The following is a 22,919-nucleotide window of genomic DNA, read 5'->3' as shown; positions in this document are numbered from 1 at the left end:
ACAGAGCTAATGCCACTGTTTTGGTCTCACCTTTGGTATTTGCGCATTCTGCCGGCACCGAGAGTCTGCTGGAATTCTGCGATCACGGGTGAATGCCGCGTGCAAACAAACAGCAAGGAGCCAGATACAAGTAGGACGCGGGTCTCCTCTGCTCACGCACCCCACCATTGTCCCATCTGACTTCACTTACAAAACACAAGTTTAAAGATAAAAGTTGTTGATAATTCATGATGGTGACGGCAGAACGTTAAACCAATGTGGCTCTTCCGAGCGTGGGCCTGAGCATGGCGCATGCTACCTGTCCCTGAACCTGACTCTGCCAAGTGTCTGGATTGGAGCTGCTGGGACCTCCCGGGGAGGGATCCCAGGGGAGGAACTGGGATGGGGTAGAAATGTGGGAGTCAGTGATGCGTAGATCTGTGAGCACAGACATGCTGTGGGGTGTGAGTGAAGGAAGGCTCAGGCCTCCTCTTTCAGAGAAGTGGGAAGAATCTGGACCTTAAGTTGGACCCTTGGCGACTCTGCCATTGACAAGCCCTAAGTAGGTGACTTAAACTCTCACCCACCCACTCACCTACCTCTCCGTCCACCAACTCACCCGTCCCCATCCATCCATCTACCTATCTATCCACCCTCCCATCCACCCATCCAACCAACAAATGTGTTTTGAAGTCCTTTCAGTAAGCCGAGGATGAGCTACTTACAAAGATGTTTTAACAAGATCACATTTGTGAGGTGTCTGGCACAGGGGCAGGGCCAGGGTGGAGGATAGGCCTTCGGTCTCTAAGGTTCTGCTGCATAGTTACCCTTTGCTCCAAACTGCTAAGGAATAAACAGGTACTGCTGTGATTCAAGCCCTTGTGTTTGGCTTTGAGAGAGAGGAGCGGAGGCCTGGGTTTGCTGGGGGCCAGCCCGGGGCTGCCAGAGAGGACGGGGAGGGAAGAGGCAGGAGACAGTAGAGGCCCCGAGGGGAGGACTCTGTCAGCGCAAGGCCAAGGAGCTGACAGCCACAGGGGAAGTACAGGGTCCCATGCAGGAGGGCAGGGCGGGGATGGAGGGTCCTCTGGGCACAGCCACCTGTCTCCAGAGCCCTGAGAGATGGCCACTTCTGCGCCCATTTTACAGAGGGGCGAGGTGCCCACTGCCGCAGGTTCTGACCTTGCACACGCTAAACAGGCATCAGCAAGGTCTTGCTTAACCCTGTGAGCAGCAGGGTGGGAAAAAGGGAAGGAAACGAGGCCTCGCAGAGTCATGGTGGGTGTGAAGCCCGAGGCAGCAGCTGCTTCTCTGGACAACAAGAGGTCTGCACCACCAGCTACTGTACAGACGGGAAAACTGGGGCTCTGGGAAGCCAAGGGGGCTGCCTGGCCCTGGAGCACTCACGCCCCCACAGCGCCACCTCCGCGACACCCCAGCCCGTCTTCCTTCCCGAGTTTGACTGCTGACCATGGAGGAAACGAGAGAAAGGAAAAAAAGTCCCAGCCCCAGCTCTCAGCTCTTGCTCTGTTCTGGGCCACAGCCACGTCTCGGCCGAGTACAGACATCACGTCGGCCACGGTGCCCGGCAGGGAGTCACAGGGCTGCTTTTGGCCAAAAGCCCCTTTTCATGTCCTTGTGGCTACCCCAGCTGTGTGGTGACTAGGTTAGGAAATAACTGTGTTTTTGTCATACTGGAAGTTGTATGTACTGTAGTTTTGCGAAAAAGTTTAAAATAAAAAGAAAAAAATCACCTGTCACCTTACTGCCACCGGGCAGTATAAATCCTTGCCATCACATCTACTCACTTATCCACTTGCTTAGTCATTTGGCACATATTTTTTTTTTATTTTTTTTTTATTTTTATTTTTAAGGGGCCATGCTAATCTTCTCTGTATCGTTCCAATTTTAGTATATGTGCTGCCGAAGCGAGCACTTGGCACATATTTATTGAGCACCTACTGTGTGCCAGACACTGTTAGGCCCTGGGGTACAGCAATGAACAAAACACTGGGTGAACAAAAATGGATGGTCTCGGATCACTCCGTTCGACAATGCGTCGCAGCGTGGCTGTCTACACTGGTGGCCTCAACACGGCTGCCTCTGGCAGCTCCCTCCTGGTGTCTTATTTATGCTGCAGTGAGGGAGGCTGTCTCCACATTGCAAATCGCTTCCCTGCCAAGCCCATCCAGGTGTGACCCCACAGCTAGCTGCCAGGGCCAGACTGCAGCTTTGTCACCTGCTGGGTCCCAGGCCCCTCTCTGGCCCTGCTCCCTGTCCTGGGGCCTTCCCTACTGTGCCAACGAGAGGGGCACAGCTTCTCACGCCTGCCCTGGCTGCTGTGGCCAAGCACCTCTGTAGACTGCCCGGACCTGACTTTTGTTGCACAGAACCCCCCACTGTCTGTCCGGCCCTGACGACCGAGACTCCCCTGAGGTCAGGAGGAGACAGGACCGAGCCTGCCGGGCCCAGGCCGACGGGAGAGGTCAGGAGGGGGCCGTGCAGTTGTGCAGTGGAAGGAGGCAGAATGGATGAGGACTTCGTGGACTGGCCACCCCTGGTCCCCACAGCAGCTTTCCAAGGGAGCATGTGGTCCTTCACTTCACAGATGCAGAGGCAGAGCTGGGATTTGAATGTGTCCCCAGCAGTGTGGTCCCCTCCCTCTGGGTTGGTCGCTCCTCAGGACTCACAGTGCACCACCTGCCACACTGTCTAGGAGAAAGAAAGAATGAACGAATGGGCCATCTTCTGTTCCGTCTGCAGCGGTAGGGCCACTGGCGTGGAGGAGTGCGTGCCCTTGAGCGAGGCCCTCCCTTCTCTGCGTCTGGGAGCGGGTGGCTGCTGGTGCAAGGAGCCTGGGCTCTGCAACCTGGCCACATACTTTACTTCCACCCGAGCCGGGTTCCTCGTGTGTGTGTACACCAAGCATAGTGCCTGGCACACAGCAGGTGCTCCGTTAATGCTCCAGTGTTGTTGGTTTTGCCCTTATCGGTTTCCTCACTGCCAGGACCACCTCCAGCCCTAGGCCTGACGGAGCAGCCAGCGTGGGCTGGCTGGAGCCGTGCTGGGGATGCTGAGGAGATTCAAGAAAACAGAGACACCGAGCCCACCTCAAGTGCCTGAGAGAGACCGCACCAGAGGCACCAGCCAGCCACGGGACTGAAGTTCTAGAAACCAGCAACTATCTCCCCAAACACACATGCACAGATACACACACGTAGGAACATGCATACACCCCCCATGCACACACAGACACATGGACACAAACATGCACACAACCTACACACACAGTACACACATGCACATGTATGCATGCATGCACCTGCACACACATGAGCACACCCATACATGTGCACAGAGACACATACATACCTGTACACACAGAGACACACACACTCTTCTCTCCTGCCGCCGCTTTACCCTGCTGCTCTGCACTCGTCACATGTGACATAATAATTACTTCCTGTGTTTATCATGGACTCTGGGTTCAGACTTCCTGAGTTCATAGCCTGGTTCATACTGGTTTGGCCAAGTACTAGCTGTGTGACCCTGGGCAGATACTATACTTTTCTGTGCCTCAGTCTCCCCGTCTGTAAAGTGGGAACAATATATATGTATGCCATGGGTGCTGTGGCAATTAAGTGGATGTATTATAAACAAAACACTTGGAATGGCACTCGGCACCACGTCAATTTAGCTGTTACTCTTAATGCCACGTCTTGCTTCGTGTCTGGTCCCCCTGCTAGAATGCTGGCTCCATGAGGGCAGGCCCTGGTCAGCTTGCTCTCTGCTGCCTGCCTCACCTGGAATGGTGCCCACACACAGCAGGTGCACAACCAGTACTGGCGAATGAAGGGGTGGCCCCTAGTAGCTGGCCTGCTTGAATTTAGAGTGGGCAGGGCCCAGGTGCCCCAGGAACCCTCCCCTCCAAAGTAGCAGGAAATCGAACCTGGCTCAGCCAGGAGGGTGGACAGCTGGGGCCCAGGCCAGGCCGGATCCTGGGGAACCGGTTTGAAAGCTCCTCCTCTTCCAGGTACTTATGTGTGGGGTGGACGGGCCAGAAGGGTCCGCCCTGCTGCAGGGGCTGCATCCTTCTCTCCTGAAATCCCTTGAAGACTGAGCCAGGCAGCCCTTGCCCAGGCCTTAATTTCACCCCCTGGCTCCAGCAAGGGGCCCAGGCCCCTCTTTCCAACAGATGCCCTCTCTGGGGATTAGCTGGGCACCTTCCCTCGGCCTCAGGTGCTCGGTGGCCTGTCCAGACCAGCCAGGAGCCAGGGCTGGGGCTGGCTCAGCACTCAGTGTTGCTCGTGAGGAGGAGGTGGCAGGCTGGGCTCTGGGCTTAGGGAGTCCCTGGCTCAGACCTCAGGGTCCCCATGTTCTTGCCGGGTGACTGGGTGAGTTCCTTGCTCTCGACCTGTCAAATAGATTGAGCCTGTTGTGTTTACGGTAGTCGGGATTTCCAGCTGGGCCAACGTTTATCAGCTCCTGTCACGTGCCAAATGCTGCACATGGCTCTGGGACTGGACATGATGTGGGTCGAGGCCAGTTTGTTGCTAACCATCCGGCTTATCCTCAGTCCCTCTGGGGCCTCCCTTTTGTCCTGGGCTGTGTCCTAGATCCAGGTCGTGGAGTCGGCATGGAGGTGGGGCCTGGCTGACATCGGCCGAGATGGCCCCATCCGCATCTGTCTCTGGGACATGATGGGGATGGCTGTGTCCTCTGTGTCCAACAGCAAGGCCTGTGGGTCTGCCTGCTGCTGCACTACTCTCAGGCCCACGGGGACACGTGCTCTGTCACTCTGAGAGGCACAGACTCCCATGAGGCTGCCTTAGGCCTGAGGAGAAGGTGCAGGAGAGGAGTTTCCAGTCCCTGCTTCTCTCAGTTCCCCTAAACTTTCTGGGGTTCCCTCATCTCCACCCCACCATCACGAGGGACTTGGCCTAGGATGGGGTGGGGCTTTCTTCCCAGGGAGCCAAGGTGGCTGGCCCTCTCTGTCCTAGCATCGCTCTTCAGGTGTGCTGGGGTGGTGGGCTCACTGTGAATCGCCGGGTCACCCCTTCCCAGGGCGAGAGGCTCGAGACACTCACCCCAGCAGTGGCCAGATGAGGGAGGGGTTGTGGGCAGGAGGAAGTCTGGGGGAAACCCACAGTGGTTCGTGTCTTGAGAATATCAACCCACTCACTGCAACAACTCTGATGCGACCAGAGAGACAAGATGCAGATGGGGAGAGAGACAAGGGTGTGCTCCCCGGGGGCCTTGGACACCACACCAGGGGCTAGGCGTGTTCCCATCAGTGATCGGGGACCCACCTGCCCTGTAGCTGTTGGATGGGGGTGGGGTGGACCCACAAACTCAGGCAGTGGCTGGACAATGAGGGTTCTGGTCACAGAATCAGCAGGCTGTGGGGCCTGCCGGAGTGGCGGGGGCTGCGCCTCAGTCTAGCCAGAGAGGAAGGCGCCTTCCCGGAGGTTTGGGAAACTAGGAGATCCCAAGTTAGGCAGTGCCAAGACATTTGATAAGACTCATGCCTTCCCACGAGATGACAGAGTAAAGACACACAATGAACACTAACTAACTACGATACCTTCAGAAAACTTTCCTAGAACAAAAAGATTTGGAACTACATATGGAAAGTGTACACCATGTATTTGAGAATATAGACCCAGAATAACCAACACCAAAACATGTTCTAGTAAAATTACTGATCTTTGAAAAAGAAGAAAAAAAAAAAAAACCCATGAAGAATGTAGGTAAAAAGAACAAGGGACTTAGGAGAAAGTGGAAATTAGACAGTCTTCAGACTTTCCAACAATACTTTCTGCCAGAAGAAAAACGAGAAACATACTGTATTTAAAATACTCAGGAAAATGCGAGCCAAACACTGTGCACCCATCAAAACAGACTTCAAGTACAAAGGGCACGTATGAACGGCAGCCCCAGGAACTCGGGAAATATTATCCCAGGGTGTCAGGGTCTGAGGGTTCTAACCTTCAGACAATCAAGGAGAGTCATTAACAAAAGCGTTCAAGGTAGAACCGAGGCCAAGTGAAGGCAGAAAGGATGGAGTGCGGTGTGTGACAGCTGCCTCCTCTGATGATTCAGATATAGCGGAGATACAAAAACGGATGGAGGAAGGGAAGAACGTATGAAAAAAATTTAGTTGTTTTCAGTATCAATATTAGAGTATTAATACCAGTATTGTTATTAGTATTAGCATTGCTATTCTGAGACTGTGAATGTGCAATGAATAGAGCAAGTGAATAGTTATGAGACATCCTAACCAGAATTCTGAGTGTGGAAGAAAGAAGGGTAGCAAGGGTAACACAGACGGGTTTAAGTCAAGACTCCAGACCTGAACCCTAGTGAGAAACATCAGTGTGAACTCATGGGGCACTTGCTATTTTTCCTAGCTCTGTCCCCTGGAAAGGCCTTAAGAAAAAAGACCAACCCAGTAGCAATAAAGATCCTTAGAATCTACACTGTGTCTGGAAATACAATTTCCTATAAAAATAAACCAGGGCTTTTTGGGGAAATGGCCAATTCCAGGCCTAGGGTAGGAAATGTACAGGATGAGCCCAGAGCTTGCTGGCACGTCAGAGAGCAAGAAAGTGTCAGAGAGCAAGAAAGTGTCAGAGACACCAGGGTCCCCTCGAAGAGCTCTGGAACCAACTTGAAGAAGGATCCTTGGCCAAAGATGGGGCAATTGGAGCTTGAAAAATGATAGACTTTGCAATTGATTGGATTTTTCAAATATGTTTAAATCCATGTGTTTGTAGCGGTATTAAACAAAAAAACCCCGTTGATTGTTGGACTGTGGAGAAAGAGAGGGAACTAAGTCATCATCCCCAAGCTGGTGAGGAAGAAAACACGCAGGTGCTTCAACCCTATTTCTTGCAGGAGCTGTAACGCTGGGCAGCAAGCAGCAGGTGAGAGGAAGCCTCTCTTTGCAAAAGATGCCAAAGAATAAGGAAAAAAACATTAGAATCAGAATTTCATTGTTCTGCAACCCTGATGAATTAATGGGCCCCGGCACTGCGTGTCAGTGACGACTGACATCACCAGGAGGGAGAGAGGAGGACACTCCCGGTGCCCTGGGGGGGAACCAAGGCCCCCTCTGGCCTCACCTATGGGATCAGAGATGAGCCTGATGGAGCTTCTGGGTCCAGCTGCCGGCGTGCAGGGAGCACAGAGGACAGGAGCGGGTGAGACCGCGTGGCAAGGGTGAAGTAACACAGCCCCAGAGAAACAGAAGGGGCTAGAGAAGTGGCCTGTCAATGAAAACAGACTTAAAGACACATCAGACATGTTTGGAAGGACAAGATTAAACTGTGTTATCTAGAGAAGGGTAGTTGGGTGACTAAACCCACAGCGGGGCTATTTCTGTAAATGTTAAGACAGAGTTTACAGAAGGGCGGGCAGGGCTGTGGTTGAGATGTGGTGCACGGGGGGCTCCAGAGGCAGCAAGGTTCTCTTTCAACTAGGCGCGGTGGCTCACGCCTGTAATCCCAGCACTCTGGGAGGCCGAGGTGGGAGGATCGTTTGAGCTCAGGAGTTCGAGACCAGCCTGAGCAAGAGCGAGACCCCATCTCTACTAAAAATAGAAAGAAATTATATGGACAGCTAAAAATATATATAGAAAAAATTAGCCGGGCATGGTGGTGCATGCCTGTAGTCCCAGCTACTCGGGAGGCTGAGACAGGAGGATCACTTGAGCTCAGGAGTTTGAGGTTGCTGTGAGCTAGGCTGACGCCACGGCACTCACTCTAGCCTGGGTAACAGAGTGAGACTCTGTTTCAAAAAAAAAAAAATTAAAAATAAAAAAATATAAAAAAAAGAAAAATCAGCTGGGGGTGGTGGCACATGTCTGTAGTCCCAGCTACTCGGGAGGCTGAGGCAGGAGGATCGCTAGAGTCCAGGAGTTTGAGGCTGCAGTGAGCTATGATGATGCCACGGCACTCCAGCCCAGGCTGCAGAGCGAGACTGTCTCAAAAAACAAACAAACAAACAAACAAACAAAAAACCCAAAGGTCTCTTTCTTGACCTGGAAGGTGGTTCAAAGCGGTTCACTTTAGGATAATTTGCTAGGATGGACACGTGTTTTGTGTGTTTCCCCGTGGCTGTGTTTCAGCTTACAATACCAAGGTGAACAAATAGAAGACTGATTTGTGAAATGGTGGATGCTGCTCCCCTCGTGGGAGAGGGTTGTTGCTGTAACTACCACAACAACATCAGAAAAACCAACGAAAAGCCAGTGGAGTAATTCATGACAGATGGCAAACCAAGGAGAGCTTCCTGGGGGAGGTGGAATTGAAGCAGGGATTTGGCGAGTTGGCAGGATTTGGTGTAGGCCAGGGTTTCCCAGCCTTGGCTCTGCCGACAGTTTGGGCTGGCTTTCCCTGCCGTGGGGCCCACCCTGTGCGCTGTGGGGTGTTGAGCAGCGTCCCTGGCCTCCACCCACTCCACACCAGTGGCACCCACTCCCCCAGTGGTGACAAACTAAAGTGTTTCCAGAAATTGCCAAATGTCCCCTGGGGACAGAATTTCCTGCACTTGAGAACCACCAGTTTAGAGAGCCATGAGCACATTGGAAATGAAGAAAAGCCCGAAACCTCCTGGGGATCTCTCCTGCCGGGTTCCTCCCCTTTCCTCAGGTGTCGGGCCTGTGAGAGACCAGCACAGCCCCTGCCCCATGTCCCCACAGGAGTCCACTTCCTGCCCAGTGTTCCCCTGGCCATCGTGGCCTGGCCTTGGCCTTCCAGCAGACCTACCTGCAGCCGGGCTGGGGCTCTCGAGAGGCCCATGACCCCGGCTGCAGCCAAAGCCGGGGTGCAGGACAGTCCCAGACCAGCTGATATCTGATCACATGATCCCATCCTCCCCAGACCAAGGAGGAACCTGGGACCGGGAAGGAAGTGCTCTGCCCGCGGTCACACAGAGGGGCAGCCTGATCCCACGCTGCCGCAGCCCTCACCAAGCCTATGTCTGGCAGTGGAGTCCAGCGTCAGTGCCAGGAGGGTCCTCAGAGCACCAGTGGGGAAACTGAGGCTCTGAGGAGGGCTTGATTAGTTACAGACAGAGGCAGCCCAGAACTCAGATGTCCTGACTCCCAAGGGAGATGGGACTCTTGTCTGAGTAGGTGGTTATTAGGCACCTACTTGTGTCCTAAGAACTTTCTCTCACCTGGCCTTTTTGAGCACCTTCTGTGCTGTGTACACCATGTCACAGAGTTCCATGAATCCCCACAAGGTGGGTTCCAGATAAGGGCAGGGGCCAGGGGGGTGAGTGACATGGTCAGTCTGCGTCCTAGGCACCAGGGACAGAGCAAACCACAGGATGGGCATGTAGTATGTAATGTGGCCCCAGAACGGCTGAATAACCTGCCATTCCTATGACGCTTCTTACTGTCACCGACTAGTTCAGGGGAGACATGGGGAAGACCGCATGTGGTCCAGACCAGGGAGAACTGTGTGCCCGGGGCCCTGAGCTCCTCTGTGGTTCCCAGAGGTGCCGCTGCAGGAGGAGGGGGCAGGGGAGGACTGTGCTCCCACCCCCAACCCCAGCTCCACTTGGATTTGCCTAAGATTTTGTTTGAAACAAAGAATTCCATTGTTTAGAAAATAAATTCTCAAAACCCGGAGCTTGTGCTAGAAGCCGTGTCTTCCGGGATTCCCTGTGGCCCCTGGAGGACTCCCAGACCTGGCTGCGGCGCCCTCCAGCCTTGTCCCCTCCAACTGCAAGGGAGACCCGTGGGAAGGGCAGGTTAGGAGCCACCAGGGCAGCCAGACTGCTGCAAAGAGAAAAGAAAACCCTTTGAAAGCACCACGGGCCCCACACGAGTGTCTCCTGTGACCGGGGAAGCTGGCCAGGGGCGGCTTTGTGCTGTGCCGGTGAGTGCTCCCAGGGGACCGGGCGGGCCACACAGCCTACAGGTTCTGCACAAAGCAAGGAAGTGTGACGTCACCAGAGGGTGGTAAACAGAAGGACGCTTCCTCTTTCGCTTCCACAGGACTCCTGCCTGATCCAGAAGGTTCTCAAACTACAAAAACGTTTTCCTCCCAGCCTGGGCAACCTGGGCAGGGGTGCAGGGAGCTCTTCTGGGGTTGTCCCCCTTATGAGACGGAAAGGGTTTTTAAAAAATCATGCATAATATTTATACATATTTATGGGGTGCATGTGATATTTTGTTGCTCATATAGAATGTGTAGTGATCAAGCCAGGGTATTTAGGATAGCACCACCGTGAGCATTTCCCACTTTTATGTGTTGAGAACATTTCCAGTTCTCTCTTCTAGCTACTTTGAAATATATTAATAATACATTGTTAACTATAGTCACCCTACTTGGCTAGCAAACATTAGAACTTACTCCTTCTTACTGTATGTTTGTACCCATTAACCAACCTCCCTGCACCCCTCCCCACACCCTTCCCAGCCTTGTAATTGTCATTCTACTTTCTACCTCCACAAGATCCACTTTTCAGCGCCCGTGCATGAGTGAGCACAGGTGGTACTTGTCTTTCTGTGCCTGGCTCCTTTCACTTAACATAATGACCACCAGTTCCATCCACTTTACTGCAAATGACATGATTTCAGTCTATTTTGCGAGTGAATAATATTCCATTGTGTAAATATCCCACATTTTCTTTATCCATCCGTTGCTGCGCACTCGGGTTGGCTCCGTATCTCTCTCATTGTGAACAGTGCTGCAGCGAACACGAGAGCGAAGACATCCCTCTGATGTGCTGATTTCTTTTCCCTTGAGTGGATACCCAGTAGTGGGATTGCTGGCTCATATGGCTGCTCTATTTTTAGTTTTTGGAGAAATCTCCATACCGTTTTCCATAAGGCCTCACTAATTTACATTCCCACCAATGGTGTGTAAGAGTTCCCTTTTCTCCACACCCTCTCCAGCATCTGTTATTTTTGTCTTTTTTATAGTAGCCATGTTAACTGGGGTGAGATGATACCTCATCGTGGTTTTGATTTTATTTCTCTGACGATTAGTGATAGTGAACATTTTTTCATATACCCGTTGGCCATGTCTTCTTTTGGGAAATGTCTATTTATATCCTTTGCTCACTTTTTAGTTGGATTGTTTTTAAAACAAACAAACAAAACAGGTGAGAGGACACCTAGAACCCCAGAGGTGAGCTAGGTGGGGTCTCGATGGCCGACACCAGCACCTCCCCCACCCCACCCGCTTTGCAGATGAGGAAACTGAGTCCCAGAGACTTTAAATGACGCCTGAACAGATGCCAGGTTGACCTGAGAACAGACAAGCTCTCCCACTGTGCTTTAGGGGAGTCGGAAAGCTCCATTTACTCCTCGACTGTTTCTTCGCTGTCCTGTTGCGGAAGCCTGCATTTCCTCCGCTAAAACGTGTATTCCTCCGGGCGGCTGGGCTGGGGCAGGAAAGGCACCAGAGTCAGGAGAGCTGCAGTTCTGGCCTGCCACCTGCTTAGGCGGGCCCTTTCATCCCTGCCACCTCAGCTGCCTCCCCTGTGAGATGGGGCAATGATACCCACCTCGAAGAGCTGCCGCGAGAATTAACAGGATCGTGTCTGAAAGAAAAAGACAGCCTGTTTTCCTGTTCTCACACATCACTCACTACGCAACACAGAACACTGCACCAAAACACGTGTGGGGATTGCTCCCTACCCGAAGCAATTGTTTTCTCCAGCGGACACCCCCTGCGTGTCCTCTAATCCAGTTCAGCTCTGACGCTGTCTACCTGGAGGGAGCCACGGACCCCACAGGTTGAGGGCTCAGTCCCACAGGGCCGCCCCCACTTCAGATGCCAGTCGCAAGCCCCGGGTTGTGGCCTGTGCTTCTGACTGACTGGCTGTAAATCAGGGATCCCGTGACCCCTCCTCGGGTGCAGTCAGTTTGCTAGAGCAGCTCGCGGAACGCAGGGAAACACAGACACCCGTTTGTTATAAAGGATCCAGGTGAACAGCCAGATGAAAGGGATACCTGGGGCAAGGCATGGGGGAGGGCGTGGAATTCCCGAGCCCTAGCTAGCCGAGCCACCCTCCGGGAACCCCCGGTGTTCAGCTACCAGAAGCCTCCGGAACCCTGTCTTTCAGGTGTTTAAGAAGCCTTGAGTACATGGGCGTGGTTGATCATGTCACTGGCCCTGGGTTATCAACCCAACTTTCAGCCCCTCTCCTCTCCCCGGAGATCAGAAGTGGTGGGGCTAAACATTCCAACCCTGTAGTCACATGGTTCATTCCTCTGGCAACCAGCCCCTGCTCCTGAGGCTGTCCAGAGGCCCTGCCTCCAGTCATCTTATTAGCATACAAAAAACACTCATCACCCTGGAGATTCTAAGGGTTTTAGGAGCTGTGTACCAGCAACCAAGGGCAGAGACCAAATATATTTAATATATTTCTTATTATATCACAATATCACACCATATATATTAATATCTCAATGTGGAGCCTGGCCCATAATAGGTGCTTAATATGGAGATAAGAATTATACCTTCTGCAGCCGTTAGGATTAGATTAAGCAATATGTAACAGAAAACCTCAAATAACAATGGCTTAAGCAAGGTAAAAGTTTGTTTCTCTCTCACATTAAAAAATCTGGAACCATACAGTCCACAGTTGGTGTAGAGGTCCATGGTCACCAGAGATCCTAGCCCCTTTGTCTTTCTGCTCTGCCATCCTTTACCACCTCATGGTGCAAAGTAGCAACTGGAGAGCCAGCCATTACCTCCCAATCCAGGGAGCAGGAAAGAGAGAGAAGGAAGAGGGTAGAGAATAAAAACTTTCCTAGAAGCCCCATGCAATGGCATTTCACTCATTACTATTTTCAAGGAAGCCTGGGAAAAGTTTTTTTAGCTGGGCGCATTGTCATCCCCTGTGCAATAAGGGTTCTGTTAATGAGGAGGAAGGGGGAAGTGAGGATGGAAGTGTCTAGTGATGATGATGGAAACAATATCATCATCACCAAGGTGCTTGTTCACTGCAGTTATTTTAGAAATGGGAAAGACTATTATTGGGTTGTGTGGGAGAAAATAAAATAGAGTTTACAAAAGGATCCTAACAAAGCAGTATGTAGGTGGCCCAGAATAGCGTCAGGGTGAGGGTTTTAGAGCCCAGTCCAGTTCCGTGGCTGACCTCTCACAGCTTGTGTCCCAGCCTGCCCGATGGAAACTGTGATGCAGCAGGAATGACTGACGCCCCAGGTCCCCGGGACATGTGTCATGCTCTCTCGTGCCGGCCCCGAGGCTCTGACCGAGGGCTTTCTCTGGCCAGAGGAGCGCACGCGCTGGGGAGTTAGACGCCAGCCGGAGCCGCTCTCTGCCTTTGAGTCATGGCCATGGGGATAAATACCCCGGTCCCCTCACCCCTCGGGTGGGGCAGCTCTGGCCGGCTCTACGCCATCTCCCTGCGTATGAGTTAGGGGGACCAACTGTCCCGGTTTGTCTAGGCTCCTCTCACTTTCAACAGCCAAAGTCCCAGGACCAGAAAACCCTTCAGTCCAGGCAAAGCGGGTGGTTGGTCACCGTATCATGACACCCCCTCTGTTGGCTTTTCCCCTCCCTGGGCCTTCCCACTGTCCTCCTGCGCTCCCAGGGATCACCCTCCAAGTAAACAACTTACACTGGGATCCTGTCTCCGGGCAGGCTTCCGGGGGACCCAGTCTAAGACAGGTAACCTCTGCCGTGCCTCTTTCACGGGGCTTAGCAGGGTCAGGTGAGCTCACAAGGTGTCTGCACACCTGCCGGGGTTTCCATTATTATGAGCGCTGTCCCCAGGCACAGGACTCAGCATGGGTGCATTTGCAAGGGGAGATGAGTGAAAGGGTGGGGCGGAGCAGGGTCATCTCTGGGGAGATTCGAGCCTGGGGGGTCTGGGCTTCCGGGGTCAGCACGTGGGAACAGTGCCCTGGGACGCTGGGATGGAGCATATGCAGCTGTGTTGCTTTGATGACTCGTCCCTGTGCACGGCCATCATCAGGGTGAACACTGGGTTCTGGTCCTACTCTTTGGTTTAACAGCTTTTTGGTGCACAGGTTTTTAGGTGGGGCAGGGGTCACACCCTTACCCCAGATTCCCTGGTGGGTTCAGTGCCTTTTGCTCACTGCCCTCCACTGTCAGGGAAATGGACGGTTTCCGGTTTTCACAACTACACAGTGATCCTGGCTATAAACACTTTTCTGTGCCGAGAGGCTGCCCCGGGCAGTAGTGAAGCCCTCGCCCTGCAGCAGGAGGCCTGGAGCTTTGTATCAGGGCAGGTTGTTTCACTTCTCTGGGCCTCAGCATTCTCATCTGAGAAATGGGGACAGTTCCCCCATGCCTGAGGGTTGCTGTGAGGACTAGTTGAGATGGACCACGATCTGACACTGGAGGCTTCTCCTTCCTTCTTCCCCATGGTTTTCCTAGGACATGTTCCCGGCCCGGGGTTAGTGGGCCAGGCCCTGTCAGTGCTCCTGGTGGACTTGGGAGTCAGGGCTGGGGGCAGCAGGTGGGGAGGAAAGCCGGCTGGGAGCAAAGCTGGCTGGTGGCTCCCTCTAGCCTTGGCTGCCGCCTGGTGCCACCTGCTCCTCCCTTTGCCCTTTTCTGAGGCCCCGGAGGACGGGCACCCAGCAGGCAGATCCTGTAGGGAGCTCCCCTCCCACTGCTGGGCCCAGCCTGGAGGTGGCAGCTGGTTTCTCATGCAGGTCTCCTTAGGTTGCAAATGACAGAAACTAACGTAGGCAAGATCGTGCCTCAGGACCCTACGAGGACCCCCAGGGTGCTTCCGGGGTGGCTGCCCCACGCTGGGTAAGGCTGCCCCTGGGGCCAATGCCCTGGGCACTTGTGGTGCCCCGGGCTGTGCTGAGCCAGCTCCCGAGACCCTGCAGAGGAGTCAGCCTTCAGCTGGAGAAGCCGAGACTGGCTGCCTGGGTGGAGAAGGTGTCGGTGTACCAGGAATTGTCCCTGAGCATAGGTGGCCAAGGCCACACCTGCCAGGCCCGTCTCTGCTCAGCAGTGGTGCTTCTGCAGGCTCCCATTGCCTCTAGGGTTGGGTCCACCCGTCCTCTGGGCCGCAGGGTCTGCGTGTCTCTCTGCCACCCTCCCTGCACATCGCAGCCCACCCTATCGTCGTGTCGTCCCTTGCAGGCCAGCTGTTTGCAGGACCCAGAACAAGCCAGGCTCACTCACCCCAGCACCTCTGCCTGCAGCCACTCAGCCTCACCCTCTTCCACGGACACCCCTCTGAGATTTGGAGAAGCATGCCCGCTCTGGCAGCCCGCCCTCCTCCCACCCCAGCTGCGCCCCTGCAGGGTTGGAGCATGTTCATGTCTGGGACCCAGTGCCTCCCCCGGGGCCTGACAGGCGCTGACCAGCCGGGAGCCCCGGTTCTCTCTCGTGGCAAATGCGGATGCTGGTTCTTATCTCAGGAAGTGTGGTGAGAACTAAATAATAGAGAAGTACGGAGATGGTTCTAAAACTTTGATTAATTTTAGAGGTCAGGAGTTTGAGACCAGCCTGAGCAAGAATGAGACCTCGTCTCTGCAAAAAACAGAAAACTTAGCTGGGTACAGTGGCAGGCACCTGTAGTCCCAGCTACTTGGGAGGCTGAGGCAGGAGGATCACTTGAGCCCAGGAGTTCAAGGTTGCAGTGAGCTGTGATGACATTGCTGCACTGTAGCTGGAGTGACAACGCAAGACCCTGTCTCAAAAAAAAAAAAAAAAAGAGCTCTGCAAAGTTTTGCACATTTGTTAAGTATTTCGGGGCGTTTGGCACAGAACGTGGTGCAAGGAGAGCAGGTGCTTAGCTTGCGGGATACAGTAGTGGAAATCGGGTAAGAATTAAACGATTTTGGGAAAACTCAATCCAGGACTCAGTGTCTGTCACCAAATTACTGCCGGTGTGGTGACGGGACAAGGACAGCCTTTCTGACCAGTTTGGGGATTAAACAGACAGGTGGAGTGATTCAAGGAAAGAGTATTTTTACATAAACGATTTTTAGTCTAAAGAAAGATTTCACCTCAAGGGAAAGGGCAGTTCATTTACATTTCTTTAAAAAGCGTTGAACAAGAATAGGTCCAAAGTGATTGTAAGAAACCCCCCATAGTAAGTACAAAACTATAGCCGCCCTCTTCGTAAACCCTCCCCCCATTTCAGCGTCTGGGGCGGGGTGGGATGGAGTTGGGGGCCTGACTCAGGCGGCTGCTGGTGCCAGCGCCACACAGGTGTGTCACCCGCACTGGCTGTTCCCCGCCTGCTTAACCTGGAGATGCAGTGGCACGTGGGGTCACCCAGGCAGGATCCAGCCCGGAGCCGGGTGGCCTCCCAACTCTGCTTCTCTCTGCCAGTCACGGCAGAACCCAGGCGTCTCTGAGCAGGAAAGAACACCACCCACGTTTACCCAGTTACCAGCAGGCTTGGGGGCAAGAACGTGGGAGCAGCTCCAAGACCTGCTTCTGTGGCCTTGGAGTGTGGCCTGGAGCAGGTTTCCCGACCCCTCTGGGAGGTCCCAGAGGGCAGGAACCTGGCCAGCTTGTCTCCATATCCCTGACACATAGTAGGTGCTCAATTAATGTTAGGGAGCCACATTTGTGAGTTTGTCTTCCAGACTTCCTTCTCATGAGACTCATTAAAAATGGACTAACGCTGCCCAAAACAAATAGAATTTGAGCCACAGATGTAATCTTAGAAACCACATTTAAAAAAGTACAAAGAAACTGGGTGAAATTAATTTTAATAATACATTTTAACTCAGTAGATTGAAGATATTATCATGTCACCATGTAATCAATGTACAAACTAGTCAACAGATATTTCTGTTCTTTTGTGCTAAGTCTTTGAAATCTTGTTTATTTCACACCAACAGCGAGGCTCCATTTGGACCCCCGCCCCATAGGCTGGTTTCCGTGCCGGGCAGCATAGGACTAGAACAAGGCAGAGCCCTGTGCCCGGTGAGCATTCAGTCGGGGTGGGATGCAGTGTTGTGTGTGACCGTGAGCAAGAGGGGCTGGTGTCATCGCAGCAGGGATGGGAGAGTGAGCAAAGGGCAGCAGCAGGTCCCAGTGTGCTCTGACCCCGAGGGAAGGGAGGAGAGCAGAGCAGACCCCCCACACCCCTCGAGCTTGCTCTGGGCCCTGGGAGGGCAGGGCTGTGAGTGTGAGCGTTCGGGGACAGGGAAGTAGAAGGGGTTTTGGGAGCCTCACCTGCACCCTGCACCTGGCTGCGTGGGGACCCTCGCCTGAACCTGTCCAGCACCTTGGGACCCCGTCCCAGCCCTTGTCCCTCTGTTCATCTTTGCGTCTCAGAGCCTGGTGCAGGTCCCAGCCCGAGGGGTCCCAGCAGCTGCTGAATGAATAAACTGAGGTTTATACAACAGCAACACAATCGCAGGACCACTGGTCCATCCACTCACTGGAACAACACTCAGACCTGTGCCAAGTCCCCATCACAGCAATGGGTGCACCAAGGGAGCAGGTGCGAAGCAAAGGTGTGGACAGGGCCACGCGTCCTCTGAGGCCGGGGGATACTTCCTGGCCTCACCTGGTGGTTGCAACAGCCCCAGTGTTCCTTGGCTTGTGCGTCTCCTCAGTCTCTGTGTCTGTCTCCACTTGGCCTGTGTGTGACTCTCTCTGGGCGTCACGGGATTTAGGGCCCACCCTAATCCAGGGTATATGCAAAGGCCTTTTTCCCAAATAAGGTTACATTCGGAAGTTCTGGGGAGACTTGGATTTTGGGGACACTCTTTACTTCACACAGGCTCTGCGGGGTCTCCCAGCACCCAGCTCCTCCCCTCATTGTCTCACTAACACACTTCTTGCCTATTTAATGCCTTGCTGCCCGCTTCTCCGAGGCCCTGGGCTGACGGAGACTTGGAGCTGTCGGGCCCTGAGGGGCTGGGGCCCATCCTGGGGTGGGGACGGGGAAGGCTGGGTGGTGACCAATGTCCAGCAGGTGCACACACAGGCTGAGGCTGGCTGGCTGCGTTGGTGAGCAAGGGGAGGAGGCGGCCAGGCTGACCTGGGTGTCCGCTTCGGTCAGCCAAGGGGGCAGCTGTGGGTGCTCAAGTGGGACCTCTGTGGGGAGCAGTTTGGAGGAAGGACATGGGTCCGAGCTGAGGATGCCGAGCCCAGGAGAGGGTGGGGTCTGCAAGGAGATCTCTCGGGGCCCAGAAATCATTGCAGGAGGCTGCTCTGGCCTCTGGCCTCGTTGTCCCCCTGCCCACAGGCCAGTCTGGAGCTGGGGTGGGGGACAGTGGGGAGCAGAGTGGGACCCTGGCCCCAGCTTGCAGGAGCTGCCCAGGAGGCAGGATGCACACTCGGGGGGAGCTGGTTCCACTGTCGGTAGAATCCGGGTTGACAGTGCTCACCCAAGGCCAGGGTCCGAGGGTCCCAGGCAGAACCCAGGAACCACCAGTGGGTCCAGTGGGTGACGTGGGCAGGAGAGGAGTGCCCAGCTGAGGGCCCTGGGATAGCCAGGCGTGGAGGTCGAGCCACCGGGGTCTGGGAGGAGAGCCACCAGAGCCACCTGCAGCCTCCAGAGACCCTCTATCCTGGGGCCTTTGGGAGGAGTGAGAGAGGCCAGAAGGGGGAGCAGAGAGACCTCCGACCTTTAGCACCCTGCCTGAGGGGAGAAGGACCCCAGCCTGGTGTCAGCACTGGCCAGGGCTCAGCCACAGGGACGCAGGCTGCCGCCCCTTCTCCCCATCTGCTCCTAGCGGGAGGGGCTGGAGCTCCTGGGACAGAAACTGCCTGTTGGAGCCGGGGCAGGGCCAGGGTTGTGTTCAGGTGGCCCGGAGCCTTTGTGATTTCTAAACAAATCCGCCCTCAACCAACTCTACCCACCAGGCTTCTCCGGATAATTGGATTGAATTCATCTATGGCTGATGTCATGTCCCCAATCTGCGCCCAGCGAGCCGGTGCACTCACCCTCGCCTTCTGCTCCCAGCTGAGGCCCCTCCCCCTGCCCCAGGGAGTCCTAGATGCCGGGGAAGTAGGAGCGGCTCCTTCCTTTTCCTGGTGCTCTGCGAAGACCTGTGTGGAGTTCTTGGAAGGGCGCCAGGTGCTTGGAAAGGCCATCTCAGCGGGCCAGGGGTGAACAGGGAATCAGGGGGTGACCCAGGTCCCAAGGGTCCCTCCTTGCCCAGCACCCACCATGGGCCTTTCTTTCCTACTCTCCCCCCAACACCATGGACATTCTCTCTCTCTCCCCGCCCCCCCACTCTCCCCACACACCTGGACATGGGTGTTGGTGGCTCCCTCTATGGCCAGGTGGGAGAGAAGTGACAGTGTTGGGCAGTGGCTGGGCCTCCAGGCCTCTGCCCTCCCCCATCCTGGGGTCAGCCTGGCATTGGGTTTGGAGAAGGACAGCAGGGACAGGGGAGCTCAGGTGGCACTCTGACCTGAGCTGGGCCAGGGTTGGGGAGGTATTTGTGGTGGAGGCCTGGGCTGCCTGGGTCGGCCTCCAGCCTCACCCTCCCAGTGCCAGGCCCCCCTGGGGGGCTAAGCCCTTCACTGCGGGGTGGGCAGCAGGACCACCCTCCTGGGTTGTTGGGAAAGAGTGTGCCCTGCCCAGGACTGGCCTATGTGGCCCCTCGAGGCCGGAGGCTTTACGAGCCCTCAGAGGGTACATCTCCTGACTCAGGAATGTTTCCTTCTTTTTTTTTTGAGACAGAGTCTTGCTCTGTGGCCCTGGCTAGAGTGCAGCGGCATCATCATAGTTCACTGCGGCCTCCAACTGCTGGGCTCAAGCCATCCTCCTGCCTCAGCCTCCCATGTAGCTGGGACTACAGGCACGTGCCACCATGCTCACTAACTTTTCTATTTTTTGTAGAGACAGGGTCTTGCTCTTGCTTAGGCTGGTTTCGAATTCCTGATCTTAAGCAGTCCTCCTGCCTCAGCCTCCCAGAGTGCTAGGATTATAGGCATGAGCCACCACACCTAGCCTTGGGAATGTTTCTTTTCTGCTCAGGGCTGCCAGGGAGGTGGCTTTTCCAGTCTGGCCTTGCAGGTGCCTTCTGGGTTCCTGAGCCCCATCTGGGTGGTGAGTGACTGGGAGCCCCCTTTGCTCTCTTCACTGGACTCTGCATTCAGGACCCCGCTGGGCCTCTGCCCCGGTGTGGAGGGACAGGGAGGCCACTGGCCACCGGCGTCTGCACCAACATCCACCATGCGTGGGGACGCGGTCGCACTGGGGCGGTCACAAAGCTGTGAGGGCCAGTCGGAGGACATAGCTTTGAACTTTCGCTGGGCCCGGGGCAGGCACAGGGTTGATAGAGAGTGGCCAGATGGTCTTAAAATCCCTTCTGATGACAAGGTTGCAGCATGGGAGGTGTTGTTACCCACCTGCAGAGGGGACGGGGGTGCTGGGTGAGGCAGGGCCCGTGCAGAGGATGGCGGGAAGGCTCTGGCCACACCTGGAGAAGCAGGTCCTCAGACCTTCCCGGGTGCACACCTCCACTCCCACGCTCGCCACTGCATGCTCTTGGCTGGGGAGCCGACCTGGCTGAGCCTCAGGTGCCTTATCTGTGACACGGGGTGACATGGTCTCATGGGGTTGTGGGGAAGATGGATAGGAGAATATATGTATGTACCCAAAGCACCGAGCCTCACATAGATGAGCAGTCAGCAGTCACTGTCACCGTCGCTATCGCCAGCCCCTCACCACCAACTGCCCTTGCCTGGCCTTGCAGGGAGCTGGCGGGTCCCAAGGATGGGAGAGCCTGAGGCTGGGGAGCAGGGGTGCCTGGCGCTCGCTGAGCACCTACCCCGCAGTGACATCCTGCCTGTCACCCACTGCAACTGCACGTCAGCCCCTCGAGGTTTGCGTAGTGAAGAGTGGAGCTTGGGTTTGTCTTCCTGCCTCCGGTGCCAGTGCCCCTTCCGCTGTCCCCTCATGAGATGCACCCCTGTGGGAGGGGCTGGGCTCTGGAGCGGGAGCACGGCAGGGTCTGGCCAGTTGTCAGCTGAACGCCCAAGGACACTGCCTGCCCACCCAGTGGTTGCGCTCAGAGGCACCTGAGGAGGGCCCTGAGAGGAGTGGGGGCGGGGCGGCGCAGCCTAGCTCAGCCGGGGGCAGAGGAAGTAGGGGGCGGGTGACAGAGGGCTTCCTGGAGGGGCCGGGTGTTCCAGGGTAGTGGGAACAGCAGGTGCAGAGAATGACTTTGAAGAAACTTGGCGAGTCCGAACTTCCCCGAACTTCCCTCTCGGGCCTGGGCAGGGCTGGTACCTGGCTTCCCCCTTTCTGCCCATTTACTGTTAGTTGCCTATTTTTAAAATAATTTGTCTTGATTCCCAGTCTGGATGAGTTAAGACAGTTCTCACATCTGTCCCCTTCCTCCCTGACGGGTGTGCAGCACCAGCCAGACCACAGCTTCCTGTCTTTCTTCATACAGAGGAGGATGAGAACATCGAGAATGAGTGTGGCCGCCCAGCCGTGCAGCTCTGACCCCGGAGCTGACCTGTCTGCACAGCAGGCCACAGCTGTCTGCAGCTGCTGCCAGCGAAGCAAAATGTTTCCGACATCCTTCCTCAGCCTGCTTCAATCTTCCTCAGCTGAGACCCTTCTCAAGGGCGGTGCACCTCCCAACAGGCATCGCTGGAGCAGCCCTCCGGCCATCGGGCCTGGGAGCAGCTTCCCTTCCCAGCCCTCGGTGCCATTCTTCCCCAGCCCGTCTCTCTCTGCAGCCAGTCCATTTGCTCGGCATCTAAAGCCGGGGAAATGTCTTCTTGGCAACTATTTTGTTTTAGACACAGTTGTGTTTCAGAAGTAGATGAGACCATTGACTTGTTCTTTTTTCTGATAAAAAGTTTCATATTTACAAAGAGCCTGTCTCATCACCGTGACACGAACACCCCTGCCCACCAGCGGAAGGAAGAGAACGCTGCCGGGATGGCTGCCACCGGCACCTCGGGGTCCGATACCTGCGCTTGGCGGCTGCCATCTGATGGGTCTTCTCTGTAGTTCTCTTACTTACGCGGGCTTCGTCTGCTCTCAGGCTTTGTTAAGTGGTGTCATTGTGTGTGTGTGTGTGTGTGTGTGTGTGTGTGTGTGTGTGTGTGTGTGTTTAGAGACAAGGTCTTGCTCTGTTGCCCAGGTTAGAGTACAGCGGTGTCACCATAGCTCACTGCAACCTCCAACTCCTGGACTCAACTGATCCTCCCACCTCAGCCTCCTGAGTAGCTGGGACTACAAGTGTGTGCCACGGCTAATTTTTTCTTATTTTTTGTAGAGATGGGGTTTCACTATATTGCCCAGGCTGGTCTCAAACTCCTGGCCTCAAGCGATCCTCCTGCCTCGGCCTCCCAAAGTGCTGGGATTTCAGGCGTGCGCCACCATGCCCGGCCTGTCTTACTCCTTTACTCAATATGAGGCTGCTGAATCCCTGCTGACTGGCCCCCCGCAGCGTGGTGGCCCACAGTCAACTGGCAGTGGGAGTCTCTCTTTATTATCTTATTCATCAGGTGCTCAGGGTGCACCTATTACTTTGTGCTGGTCGTAGGGTCCAAGCAGTGGGGCCAGGGTCACCCAGCCTGTTGGCCCGAGCCAGGGCCAGGTCAGTGCAGGTTCTAACTCACCACAGGCCCGTCACGTGCCAGCACTGCTAGGCACACAGTAGGCACCCAACAGATGTTTGCTGAGCTGAGCTGACCGTTTTGTCTTATTCAGGAGGGCAGTGCTATTACTTCCATCTTACAAGTGACGCAACGCAGCATTCGCTCAGTGGTGTGAAGCTGGCTGCACACTCGGACCACCTGGGGGTGCCGTGGGAGCTGCAGCTGCCCGGGCCACCTGCCCACCTGCCCAGGCCACCTGCCCACCTGCCCAGCACACGGCTCTCAGCAGGTGGGGGTGGGCCCGGCCACAGGGTTTTGTTGAGACTTTCCACACGAGCCTCACATGAACCCGGCCAGTCAGTGTCTTCCTCTTATTTATTAATTTTTTAAAGTGATAACAACTTTTAACAAATGTGGTTCTAGCTAGTT

At 54.9% G+C, this 22,919-nt stretch overlaps 1 non-coding gene across 1 annotated transcript; it reads right to left on the bottom strand.

Moving 5' to 3' along the window:
- Window positions 1-1,807: 1,807 nt before the first annotated feature.
- LOC138382089 (U6 spliceosomal RNA) lies at window positions 1,808-1,912 on the bottom strand. Its single transcript, XR_011233260.1, has one exon. It is a non-coding gene; the product is annotated as a U6 spliceosomal RNA (small nuclear RNA).
- Between the last annotated feature and the right edge of the window lie 21,007 nt (window positions 1,913-22,919).

Source organism: Eulemur rufifrons, chromosome 3, assembly GCF_041146395.1.
Source record: "Eulemur rufifrons isolate Redbay chromosome 3, OSU_ERuf_1, whole genome shotgun sequence".
Taxonomy (NCBI): Eukaryota; Metazoa; Chordata; class Mammalia; order Primates; family Lemuridae; genus Eulemur; species Eulemur rufifrons.
This window is presented reverse-complemented; position numbering and strand designations above follow the sequence as displayed.